At 35.2% G+C, this 14,290-nt stretch overlaps 1 pseudogene; it reads right to left on the minus strand.

Annotated features, from left to right (window-relative positions):
• Positions 1-14,290, minus strand: part of LOC138330532 (uncharacterized) — a 45,471-nt pseudogene that overhangs the window by 2,239 nt on the left and 28,942 nt on the right.

Here is a 14,290-nt window from a genome sequence, read left to right on the forward strand (position 1 = left end):
TGATCTCAAGCAAGTTTTAAATATGTTCTTGGTCCGGTTTTGGTTTTTGAAAAATAATTTACAAGTAACTATAAAAAAGGCATTGTTTTAATCTAAGCTTGAGAACAAGATATCTATTTGACAACGAGAGGTTTCATGAAATCGGTCTTGCTCCAAATTCAACATTTTTATTAAATATTTTATATAATTTTGTACTTTTATATTTTCTAGTTTTGAGCATTATTTGATTTCATTCAAAACGTCTTTTCCAATTTTGTAATTCAAACCAAATATTCATACAGTAAATTTAAGTTCTTAAATTCAGTGACGAAAACGGACCCGATTTGAAGCAGGAGGTTTGATAACAATGAACAGTTAAACCATTCGCAACCAGAACAATGTTAGCACAAAACAAACTAGCATGCAGAACAAAGCGCCTGACCTGCCATCTTTGCTTACCAAAGATGGTGTTCAATACCATACTCTTTTGATGAGGAAGGTGTTTGGCAAGCAAAGATGTTCATAAGTCAAACACATAGGATATCGTATCAGTAAGTGGTGGTTATATAGTATTAGCGGGATTCACAAACATAGCTTGTATTAGAAAATATCTATATAAGCAGAAATGGTTAATAAAAACAAACAAAATAGTTATATAAATTGTTACAATGAACTAAAGGAAACATATTTATAAGATATAAAATATAAAGATATATGATATTGCAGTATAGTAGTGCTATAAGTCGTGTTATGGTGTAGGGCTATAGGGCAGTAGGCGTTATATACACTGCTAACTAGTCTTACTTTAACTTGTATGGATCGCCATGAACTTCGAACCTCCACCCATATTCTTTGACATTTTTGTCATAAATTTCCGCCGTTGTCGGGCGGCAAGAGGGTTCTTCTGGAATGTAAAATACTTCTGGTGCTGGCGATGAAGGAGGAACTGGCGCCTCCTTTGGCGCCTGATACACGTTTACAGGCGACCGAGTCGGCCCTGCAGACTTGACCGGTCGTTTAGGCGCCTGCGCCCTGTCACGTCGTATAACAGCACTCTTGATTCTCTCTCGCCTTGCCTGTTTTTGGTCGTCTTTTGGTGTCTCTTCCCTAGGAGGAGGGGGCGTCGGGGTCGGCAATGTCTGAGAGCTAGGCGTCTCACCGACCTCCGACTCGGTAACAGAACTGCCGGCCCAACATTGGAGAGGTGTGGGTAACTCTAATCGAGGAACCCTTTTAAAAGTAATGGGCGCACTCTTAGCACGCACCTGTAGTCCGGATTCACGACCGGATTTAGACGATGCACTGGACGTCGGTCTGTGCTTAGTCGGCGTCGGCGTCGGTCGGTAGGGCTTGGGTGTACGAGGTGACGGTGGGTTCGGCGCCGTATAGTATTTACTGTCCCTGAACTTGTACATTGCTTCCAGATCTATAAACAAACATGTACACTGTAATATTATATATATTTCAAAATCTATTTTACTTCTGTTTATCTCATTATGTTTCACATTGCTAATGAAACATGCTGGAATGGAAGTAATTCGCGTTCCACGATAACGTTTGTACGGACTATATTTCTATTGATGATAAAATGAAGATGAAAGATGATGTTATACTGCGATAACATCATTTTAGAGGGAAGATTACAATAAGGTCCATCAGCCCTAGAGATCTTAGTCCGGAACAAACGATATCAGGTATCACGTGCTTCATGTATTTGTCGCATTTAAAAATGAACATGAACCAACTCAATTTAGTGTCCTCGTATTTGTTATATATTGCATAAATATAATATTTTTCATTTTTATTGAAAGAAACATTTACTGCTGATCGATTATTTACATACCGTAAGTTGTTGGGCATGCCCAGTCTCCTTTCCGTGTACACATCCCGGACGGGCCGGGTACCATCCGTACGTGTGTTCCTTCATCCCGGGATACTCGGGCAAGTCTGGTAGGGAAAACCTACAACACACGGCGAAACGTTAAACATATAAAACTACAGAGTATATAAAGCAAATTAAGGCTGAAAGCATTACATATGAAGATTTTATAAAACAAGACATGGCCTGCATATCTAACTTTGGCTGTGGTATACTTAACACCATATCACATGGACAATATCAAAATTTTCTTGATTTGGACTAAAAATAAAAAATTTAAACTTTACCGGTTTTGAAAAATTCGAGATAAGGGTATTTATTTATTCACATTTATCAATTTTTCGCGGATCAAATTTTCGACCCGACGAAAATAACAGGTTAGGTAGCATTTATTGCACCACATGTCCTGTAGGTGGTTAGTTATATTGATTGTAAAAGGAGACTAAATTTGAGGTTATCATTGTCCTTTTTAAAACGGCTTTCTACTCACAGGGACCTGGCACGAAAATTTTTAACCAATATTATACATATATATGTAATATGTATATGTATACTGTTAGTTTAAAAGAATCGTGCCAGGTCCCTGTGTTTCTACTTCCTAATGTCTCTCTTGATACTGTCTCAATTTTGATCTTCAGTTGAGAAGAAACCTCCATGAAGAAGGCTCTTTTACCTGTTCTTTACAATGTCCGAGACAAAACTTCGGCAAGGGAAGCTTATGATTTTGTTTAAAGTTCAACCAAAAGCAATTTTCCCATAGTAAATATAATGTGGCCGTGTGGGGTGTGCTGTCCGGTGTCTTTAAAAGCATGCTCCAAAAAGATTACAATTTAGAATAGAAGGTGTTCCACTATTATAAGAGACACCACGAACATAATACCGCGTTCTTCCAAAACAAACAATCATTTACACTGTACCAGAAATAGTGTACATTTGTATATGAGCGTAGTCTCTATATGGTCGTAGGTTTTGATATGGCACCATCCAACCAGGTAAATACAACATCATTCAAACAGTAAGTAAGCACAAGCAATACTTCTAATTTAGCAAAATTCCAAATTCATTTATTGCTATGATGATTTATCGCTTGAAACATAAGCCTAGAAAACTGGATAAAAAATCGCAATAATTTGGTATCAAGACTTTGCTAATTAAATACTCAAAACTCAACACTTAAAATGTCCATGTTATCTTAATTTATAAATAATAGGTTAATCAAAAAACAATTCCATTAGAAATACTGCAAAGCTGAGTAATTACCGAAATTGGTCTACAATGATAACTATAATGGGTTTCTGATCTCGGAAAAATAATTCATATTGCTGTAAACATTTGGTGTTGTAGCCATTCCTATAAGATAATGATATTTAATGACATGCCACAAATTTCAGCTTTGAATCATTGTAATAACTTTTTTTCGTCATACCAAGTGAGTCCATTATTCACTGATATCAATAGGCATGTGACCTACGTCTATTAAAAGTAGATCTTTAATGACATACCTCAGAGGACCTTTAAGAATTGAATAATTGTTCGGTACACCAAGTATATCAGAACTTGTTCACTGCTATGATAAGCATATGACTTACGATCATTGAAAACTTAAAAGTAGCTTCTTCTTGTACTTGTATCATATGTATGTAAATTGTATAAGTACATTGCGTAAGATAAAGAGTATAATGTAGTCCAGTTACTGCCTAGTACATCAAATAGACACCTGTTAATCTTTACAATATCAAACTACCAAATGTACTCTTTCCACTTAGCAAAACCTTACAGTTAAAACGAGTATGACTCAACCCCAATACCAACATATCTACTTGTACTTTTAAATACTCGAGAAGAATACATTACACATGTAAATTTTTAACTCTCATTGAATATTGAAATTGAACGAAAAGATTTCATAATTAAAAGCCCAGGTTCGCTCGATTGTTTAAACTTCAGTTAACAAACAAATAAAACTTATTTACGTCACTTGTTCCATATCCCATGGCGACGCCATTTTTATATCGCCCGGATGTAAAGTGAGACTTTTCGCTAACGATTTCCTCTGAAATCACTTCACATATTCAAATATCCATTTGTGTCCTCTGAGAATGAAACACAACTTAAGTCCCAAGTGCATATCACGAGAATGAACTCCTTGAATGTATTTAATTGTAAACAGTTAAGCAAGAAATAAATTTGAACATTCTTGACAAGATTTTTAATTAAACCAGATGAGATTATATCTATACATGTGCATTGGACGTATTAATGATTTCCACTCTAGGTATAGTCTGATATCTAGCAGCGCCTCAATCAGCTGTTTAATAGGCTGATATCGACACAATGGCTATCAAATAGTGTTTAGTTCTGTCGGATTTCTTTTGTTTAGTGTTATATTCTCCAAACAATAAAACTCAATCTACAGCATACAAGTGGTCTGCACATAGGAATATGATAATACGGTGTATTTTGTTCTATGTAAATTATGTTTTTCTTGTTTTGGTGTTATGGAAACTACTTGAAAAGGATATTAATATATTCTGGATATGGAACAAGAGGCGTAAAAAAGTTTTATTTTTTTTGTTAACTGAAATTTATACAATCGAGCGAACATGGGCTTTGAATTATGAAACAATTTCGTTTAATTACAATACTGTATATAATGAGAGGTAAAATTTATATGTGTTTACTTCTTTGCCCCCATAAAATTTTCAAATTGATACATAACGTATTTATGTTACACAGACATATATCACTTTTACTGAATCAAGATGGAATATACATGTATATAGACCATAATATAAAATAATAGTCCAAAGATCATGTATCTTGCTTAGTTTTCATGAATATTCCTTATTTTAAAATTAGCCATATGCAAATAATAAGTAAGTTCATTAAAACTCTCAAGGTAAGGAAACGTCTTCCTTAATTTATATAAAATTTCCCTATGAAAGCTAAGCAATGTTCATTAGACACGTGGTCCTGGCTCCCGAGAGCCTGTGATCAGGCCAATAACAACGAGAATTTTCACCCCAACCCGTTATACATATTATCCCTTGCTAAATCTAATACCAGGGTTCTGTGATAAAATCACACAGACTGATAATCGATCGCACGACTAGGTGTATAAAAGGTCAATCAGCCTAATTAGGCATGGTTAATTGGGAGGAGTTCAATTATACTATATAAAACGTTTGATATTTGTCTTAAATCGCTGAGGGAGGGAGTTGACGACGCGGGAAATTCCATAGGATTTCAACAAACAAATTGACGACTAAAATATATACCAATATATCACTTAGTTAGAAAGAATGCACTAGGCGATAAAATACAATTATATGTTAATGTTGCCAAATAATATTGGTATTAAGTTCATGTATACTTAAGTAAGCTGTGAAGAGTACTTGAAAATTTAGTTTGTCCTAAAAAACAGCTAGAGTCATTTAAGGACTAGAAACACTAGTCTAGTTTGATGCAATGGAAAAATGAAAACAACTTAATTGGAAAGAAGACCTTAGGCGATAAAATAACATGTTAATGTTGCCTCATATAAATGGTATTAAGTACGCACGCGTAGAAGTTAATTGTGAAGAGCATTTGAAACTAGTTTGGTTTGTAGTATTATTTAAGGACTAGAAGCACAATGTTAGTTTGGAGCAATTGGTGAAAAATGGAAACAATTACTTACTAAGATTAATCTCATGAGAGTTTAGTCATAGAGACGACGTGCTTTTATTATCATAATCGATTCTGAACTTAAAAGCAAGACTAGTTAAAAAAAGTGTGAATTGCATTCCGACAGGTTGAACGATAAAAACATACGACATCAATATCCTAGCTTCGGGGATCAAAACAGAACAAAATAGGGAATGAAAAGTACCAAGGGGTCACAAAACAACAATTAAAAGTGTAAATATTGTGGTATAATTAAACTGTATGTGGCGGAATACAAGTCAAATAGCAGGTATTAGAAAACAAAGATACGCCATTTAAAGGTCCCGGGACCCAATAGTGATCTTTCGAACCGGACCAAGTGTGAAAATGAAAGTTTCAAAGAACTGTTTTCGATTTTCCAATAGAGCGATACTGATATGTTAACTCTGTTGCCTATTAAAACCAGGTCAAGACAATTCTATTCATGTCATAGTGTGCTGAGGTAATTAATATACCTGATGATCTAGTCAATGATCACCCAACTTCGAAAAAAATATGTCGACAGACTATTTAAATTATAGAAAGATATATTTAATGGAGACAGTACATAATTTACTCGATAATCACCACCGAGTAGGAAGATGGTCGGTTTATTTGACTCGACGTTCTATTAACTGCTAAGGACATTGAAGGATACCCTTCCCGCGTGCTGTGTCGGGTATCTGTGAATCCTGTGTGTTTTGGGAGGCTGTGGTATATGCTTGTCGTATCTCATGGTAATAGATATTATAATTCTTGCTCTTTTAAAGTGATATTTCACTGAAGCATGCAGTCGAAGACAATACACAGCACACTCCACCCGGTCACATTGTAATTCTAACAGGCAAAGCCGTGTAGGGGGTACTGGAATCTAATCAATGAAGATGTTTCATAAGGTCTTAAGACGTATTTAGTTGTCACTGAAAATCAATATTGTATGTTACAAACAGTTTTATCAAAGTCACCGATAATGTTTCCCTTCTTTTTCGAAAGAAGATCAAGGTCAGTTGAGCAACATAATTTAACACAGATATATCACACATATATAGAGAGGAGGCAGTATTTATACGAAATGAAAATCTATTCTGCAACAAGATTATGTTATATGTACCTACAGTTTGGTCAACGATAATCCCTTCTTTTTCGAAATTTGGTAGAGCACTAAGCAAGTTGAGCCGTAGACTTTAACATAGGATTATTACACATATGAAGATATTTAGGCCAAAAAATGTGTCTGTTTAGAGTTACATTGGGGAAAAAAAGGTCGGTAGGTTGGGATTTTTTTTAGTGTCTTTCACTCTAAAGTAATGACCGGAACAGGAGTCCGAGATCAAAATCTCGACTTTTATTTATTTTTCGTAGAAAAATGTAGAAAAAATTAGGGTCGGGGGTGAAAAAATAGGGTTGGTCTGGTAACCCTAAACAGACTTATTTATTTTGGCCTCTAATACATGCTCTACAACAAGGCTACATGTATTGCAACGAAATATGTTAAGCTGTAACCTTGTTAGAACGTTCCCTATAGGAATCTGTGTCAGTGAAAATGAACAAACAGGTTCAGAAGTTACATATAGTACTAGTACAATATTTTCTATAGTACGTAACCTCTCCATTGTCCCGCGTTAGTCACAACTCATGTTTAATGTAAACAGGCCAATATAGGAGTATTCAACGTGAGAAACAAGTACAACCCCCAGAGTAAGACTTATATTGGCCTAACTTCAAGCGTATAAAGCATTTAATCAATACACATCGGAATGGTAAGATAAATCGATTAATAACGTATATCATACACACGTTTATCTGTGACAAGCTTGTGTTTCTAAGGTCCAGAGCCCGGAGTCAATAGGTGACAAATAGTTCCGTACACCGTTCACCGACTCTCCGGACCCACGATTAGATATTACCTGAATGACACTTTGTCGATTTCATAGTTGAAATGTATTCGATGGTTGATACTTGATCGAAATGAAATTGAACATGACTCGGATAGAAAGCTTGTCAGGAGAAAACGTCAGGGGAATGATATATTGCATTTCTTTTTCATGCTTCAATGGGGACGTTTAATGAATGCAAATGTTACATGCAAATAAATGTTCTTTTATTAAAAGGCATTCATAGGTATGCAAATCAATATAAGAAATGTACTTGAAATGCATGGTTAAACCAACCCAAGTGCCTAGATTGGACCTAATGACAAGCATAAACTAATATAGATCAAATTTACCAAAACATAATTAATAAACCTATATAAACCTGAAGGTATATTGGATCGGTAATCTAACTATCAATGACTAATACGATAGCGAAAAAGAAATGAAATTTAAAGTTTATGCCACCTCTGATTTATGGCATCTAGGACGACTTTTTGTCGTCTATGGTGCATATCAAGCAAGAAGTCGTTACGAACTTGAGAGTACATATTAAAATATTCTCAAATTCACATATTTGCATTTAAAAAGTTAAACATTTTCTTCGTTTATAAATAAGTATATTTAAATGTTTGCCGAACATGTACTTGCACATTACTTATTCAATTATTCATATGTAATATATAAATTCGCGAATAATCATTTAAAATATTCAAATGAGTTCATACATGTTTTACCATCAATTGTTAACTACTCAAAAAACTTAATTTTTAATAAATGTTAACCGTTATGATATGGTATGTAATGATAATTTGATATGCGTTGTATTTTTAATTCTAAATGACCTTTTCAAGAATTCTGAAAATCATTCAATTATCTAATAGGATAACCAACATACATGTAAATACAGAATTGCTTATTGCGACTGGCTAATAAAGACAATGATAAGAGGAGCGACATACTAGTACTAGTAACACTGATTTTCGAAAGAACGAAATGGTAGATATCGGCCACGTTAATTAAACCATGTATTGTACTTTGAAAAGATATGTTCATGAATTTTAAAAATCGTTGTCCTAGCAAAAGTCGCAAAAGATAAATCAGTTTACTAACAAATGTCGCAAGACTCTGTTTAAAATTCTTGAACCAATCGTACAAACAAATAGAACATATCTTGATCCCAAGTTCTTAAACATATTATGTCACCGAAAGTCACAAAAACTTTAAATGGATTTAAAGGCAAACTGAATAAGCACTGGAACAACCAACCAATCAAATTCCAAATCTCTGGATACTGCAGAAGCTTACCGGAACCGGAAACAACTACTGTACGTGATGGGTCAAAACATTGTAAACCAATAAAAAGACCCCGACGACAGGTAAAATGTAGTTCCAGAATCCTATAAACCATTGTATCACTAAGCCAAAAGACCCGTTCTCGAATTCTACTATAACATACAATAGCATGGGCCTGTTCTATTTCAAGTCAATAGACTTATTATCAGGTTTGTGACACACCATTGTACCAACAAACGCCATTAGACCTGATGTGAGACACTACCTCGTCCTGTTCTCGGTTTCTATAAAAGGTGACTCGTTTGAATATTTGATGTTAATTTCTAAAACGACACAAAGATCGCTTCTGTTGTCACAGAAAACATTTAAATAAATGATTAATGTTATATGTTTTGTCATGATAATATGTTCTTTGAAATAAATATGAAACTTCCTTTTAATGGTGTCTATACATGTACACATTTAACTTTATCTACCCAAAAGAGAAATGCATCGGGAATACATAATTTCGCAACTAAGGAATCTTGCTGAAAATAGTGCATTCATGTGATATACGTTTTAGAAAACTGTTTACGAAATATTTGAATTCGTTTTTACAGTAATACTATTTTGAGTCTCTCTGATCCATTGTTTCCCTGTCTTTATGACTCGACTAATAAACAGGTTTTCAATGCACGCAACGTTCCCATGCGATAAGCTGCTAAGCCATTATCAATATCAATCTTTGATTTTTTTATGTCCTCATGGACATAACATGTCATGCAGATACATATTTAATCCGATGGACCCTAATGTAAGTTCGACCATTAACAATTCTGATGCGGACATATTAATCGCCTTTTCTATAAGGCAAATGCGGCTCCAGAATCGTTTTAATTACTACAAAGTTGTCAAACATTTCTAATACAACCCCTATAAACCAGATCTACCAGTTTCTAAGGGAACTTATCGAATTAAAACAATGCCGTTGACACTTGATCCAGCAATATAATGTTATAATGAACGATTTGTCGATGTGAAATGCTTACAAAGGTCTTGTAACTCTTAGTTGCCAGGCGACGGTGGCTATGATATTGGCTGTCGGAGTGAGTAGGATGTTTTCTGTGGTGTTGTGTGTTCACCGTTACACATCAGTCGTACCGATATTGATAAAGACAGATATCACTGACATCGACATTAAAAATCAATTCACACTGCCCACCACCAGCACCATAAGGTCACGATGAGTCCACGGTGAATATCTGGTATAGACGATTATAAAGCCTTCCCACATCCAGCACAATAATGTCACGATTAGTCCACGGTCCAAGCATTCCCACCTCCAGCACAACAATGTCACGATTAGTCCACGGTCCAAGCATTCCCACCTCCAGCACAACAATGTCACGATTAGTCCACGGTCCAAGCATTCCCACCTCCAGCACAACAATGTCACGATTAGTCCACGGTCCAAGCATTCCCACCTCCAGCACAACAATGTCACGATTAGTCCACGGTCCAAGCCTTCCCTATGGAACCTCAGTATATCAAAGTCACAAAGTCACTCTAAGAAAGAAACAATGTGAACCTACATCTGATTAATGAGGATTTCAGAAACTTAATGCTTCGCAAGAAACAGTTACAGTATAATTGTTTGTAATAGATGAAAGTCTCTCAATAAAAAAATATTTACTCATGATCACGAGTATTTTTTTTCGGCAACTACCTAGTTGCCTACTTCAGTCCTCAAAGTTAAGATTAACAGACTTATCTGCATGGTTTCAATCTTATTGTTTGTGTGTGAAAGTTAACGTCATATTTCTACATTTACGTATATGGTTCTTAAACAAACCCCTAGAAGGCTATGCTATCACCAGTATATTCCATGAAGTGAAATTTTCGAATCAAATTATTAGATCTAACCTCTAGTTGCATTTCAATAAAACGTTACCATAACTATGGAATGCAAATCTTCCCATCGATTTGTGCAGACGAACTAGTACTATTTCAAATATGAATAGGAGCTTTACTAATTTGCCAGTCTTGGATGATAAAGTCATGTTCTTCCTTTTGCTTAGAATGCTTGGAAAGCCAAGCTCTTATTATTTACTGCGGTCATGATAACTGTGCTTCGTCCTTGGGAAGGACAAGACACGGTTCAAGCAAGCAATAAAAATCGCACGCTCATCCTGCTATTATATTTACTGTCTTGATGTTTGACCTAAAATTACGATTTTATAGTTCTGTATAAGGTTGTGTAAAAGAGATAAAACAATTTATAATAAATCGTTGAGGACTATTATCCCTGAGCTGGAATGACGTCAGAATGAGAACATCTAGGATAAAAACCGGAACTTCCGGCGGGAGTCTGTAGCAACACGCATAATTCCCGGAAGTACCAAACACTTCTACGAGACATAAAATGTGAAATACGACTTTTTTGCTTAAGCTGATATACGGTACTGTGGTCTTTGAGAGCCATCACAGAGACTGAACAGATGTAGAGTAAATCAATGATGCGAGATGACAAAGGACGAATTTAGAATTGAAGAGTGGGAAAATCTGTTTGGGCAAAGCGCAATAGGATATAGGCCTACTCAGTTTAATAAATAGAGAACCGACGTCTGTTACCTTAAACAATCAACATTTTGTGATGAATCAATTGACAAATGTATTCTTATGTATATCTCTCATTCATTGGACGTGACAAGCACAGAAAAGCAACCTTTTGATACAAGGCCAACGCATCAGTCATAACAAGTGACAAAACTGTTGGAAAAACAGCCCAGACAACATGAATCCTGCTTGTAACATTGCCTATTGAAGTGGTAGTGAATAAGTGTAGTGAACGTCTGTTAATAGTGTTGTTCAATAACTATCGCGTGCACTTCACATGATTTAAAAGCATTCCAAACTAAGGCTTTACTGACAACATCTCGTCAAATATAACGATTTAGTCTTACGTTACCCAGGCATGTATCCGCTCAAACACGAAAGTGCAGATTTTTAACACTATCAAACGCTTGACAACGGTTTTATGCAATTCTCGTGGATCCAAAACACTTTTAAATATGTCTGTGATTTTAGATTTTTGCTATCTTGCTTTCAGGGTATATATGACTCATTTATTTCTCAATATTTCGCGGATCAGTTTGTTTTCGCGATCATGGAAATGCTCCGCGAAATTGTGAAAACAATCTCCGCACGAAAACTACCAGTTTACTGTATATATCACATTGAAAAATCAGCACCTGAGAGCATCAGGTTATACTAGATTTAATATTGACATTTTGGAATATATCATTTTACATTTTCTCAATTTTCTTTCACTTAATGGCTTAGTGCATATTTACTTTATGATCTATGGCGTTTCTACTGATTATACTGGGATTACACTTATATCATTGTATAGTTATAATTTTCTATTACCAAAGCTCATTGTAACCAAAATCCAGTGTTACTCTGCACAAAATATGGAGTTTAAACTCCCAGTGTCGGTTTAAACTACATACACATATAGGTGACAGGTAATATGTCTGACATACCTGGTCGCCAGGTGAATGTGTTTAGTTGTATACAGGTAAATACATATACACACATCTAGTTGTTTGTTAGAATACATGAATAAACATTGCCTCGATACACCAGTGTACCTATACTAATGTCAACCAGGTTAAAATGTTCGTGCTTATTTGATAGAGATAGTAGATGGAACAATTTAGCAAATGTATTGTATATCTATAATGCATCAATGAATTCAAAATAAATGATGATCAAAGGTAGTGAAAACTGTATTTGATTCATCGTAATGAAGTTGTGGGACAGTTGCATGTTCTATCTTCAATACATTATGGTAGGCATATATGCCATCAAAAGAACAATGCACCAAATTGACCAGACAGTTTTAAGGCTCTCACAAATTTAGCTGTATCAAAAAGTCGGAAAGTATCAAAACTGCTTTAACAACCAACAGGAAGGCATCATAGAAATTTAAAGAAGAAGCTACCTGAGCATTGTACAGACAAGATGCTCACATGAAAATATGACAAGGATAGAACCTTTCGATTCAATAACCAGATACAGTTAAAACTATCGATCGTAGACATATGACCTAAATGGTTTCTAACAGAGGCATTGGAGAACATGAGAAAATATTCTCTAGGGTATAGGGCCAAAATGATAAACCTTTCTTGGAGGATGTTTTGATATTCATTGACCAGTCATAGAGTAAGATTACTATCACAATATACACAACACGACAATGTTTTATACAGCCAACCAATGGACAGACGAAAATTCACAATGGAGCATGCGTCAAAAAATTGAAAACTGAAGTGGGACCAGAATGGCCGGACACGGATTAGTGGGTATAGTGTAGAAACTAAATGGTGCAACAGGCAAATATGGAGAAAAAAATCAAGACAATCAAAAGTTGATAACGAATCGTTTCTTTAAAACTGGTGAGCTATTATGATATACTTTAACATATTCAACATCTAAAATGTATTTGAGCCAACACCACAATCACTAAACCACTAAGGAAAATATTAAGGAATACGCATACATTTGTACACATATAAATACTTCACTCCGTTATCTACACGTGACTTGAGCACTGAATAGAACAAACCATATTAAACCATAAATAAAACCGATGTCTATTACATATACAGGTGCATATGTACTATCCACTTGAGACCCGTCAGCTTTTTGAAATCCTTGTTGTAAAATCTGAAGATGGCGCTTGAAATGATATGGATTGAATTTTGAATGGTCTGAAGACAAACAAATCCGTGATATGATAACCACTACCAATTTGTTTGAGAAAGGCTATACTGGACCAGTAGACGTATCTGTACCCAGATACCTGAGCCTGAGAATGATTTACCTGGGCAGGAGACGTACCTGTACCCCTATACCTGAGCCTGAGAATGATTTACCTGGTCAGGAGATAAGGTATACCTATCTGTACACCACCTTACAGCATGAGTGGGGTCTCAAGGGTGTGTTTGTTTCAATGAGGAAGAACAACAGATAGCCTATCGTTAGGGTGTTCTAGTAACAGCTGTATATGAAAATTGAAATTTAATGTTAAACATTTAGTTGTACATCGCGATAAACATACATAAATGTTCGCATGTTTTCAAGTCCCTCATGATCTCAAATGCAGTCTTCAATGTAGGCCTAATATTCTTCTACATAATCGACCTTTATGCACTCAATCATCAGTAAGATATACGTTATTTGAAAATTCTTAAAGTTCATATGTATGTTAATATATTCTGGACTTTTCTCATATGATTTCGAAATGTCCAGAAAAACTATCAATATTCAAACGATCCACACAAACATGCAAAATGTACCAAATGAGAACTTAAAATGCATTGCATTTGTATGTTTTCTTCTAGAACATGTTCATGATGCTAGATTTTCTACGTGGCTTTAAATGACTTGAAATTGTATCAATGGAAGTTAAATTGTCAACTTGTGTTTAATTAAATTATGTTTATCTTCCAACGATTAAACATATTGACACTATACTTGAAGGGATCTAAATCTGCCAACATACCTCAACGAAATACACTGGCGATTACCTTTTACG

This window comes from Argopecten irradians, chromosome 9 (genome assembly GCF_041381155.1).
Source record: "Argopecten irradians isolate NY chromosome 9, Ai_NY, whole genome shotgun sequence".
Taxonomy (NCBI): Eukaryota; Metazoa; Mollusca; class Bivalvia; order Pectinida; family Pectinidae; genus Argopecten; species Argopecten irradians.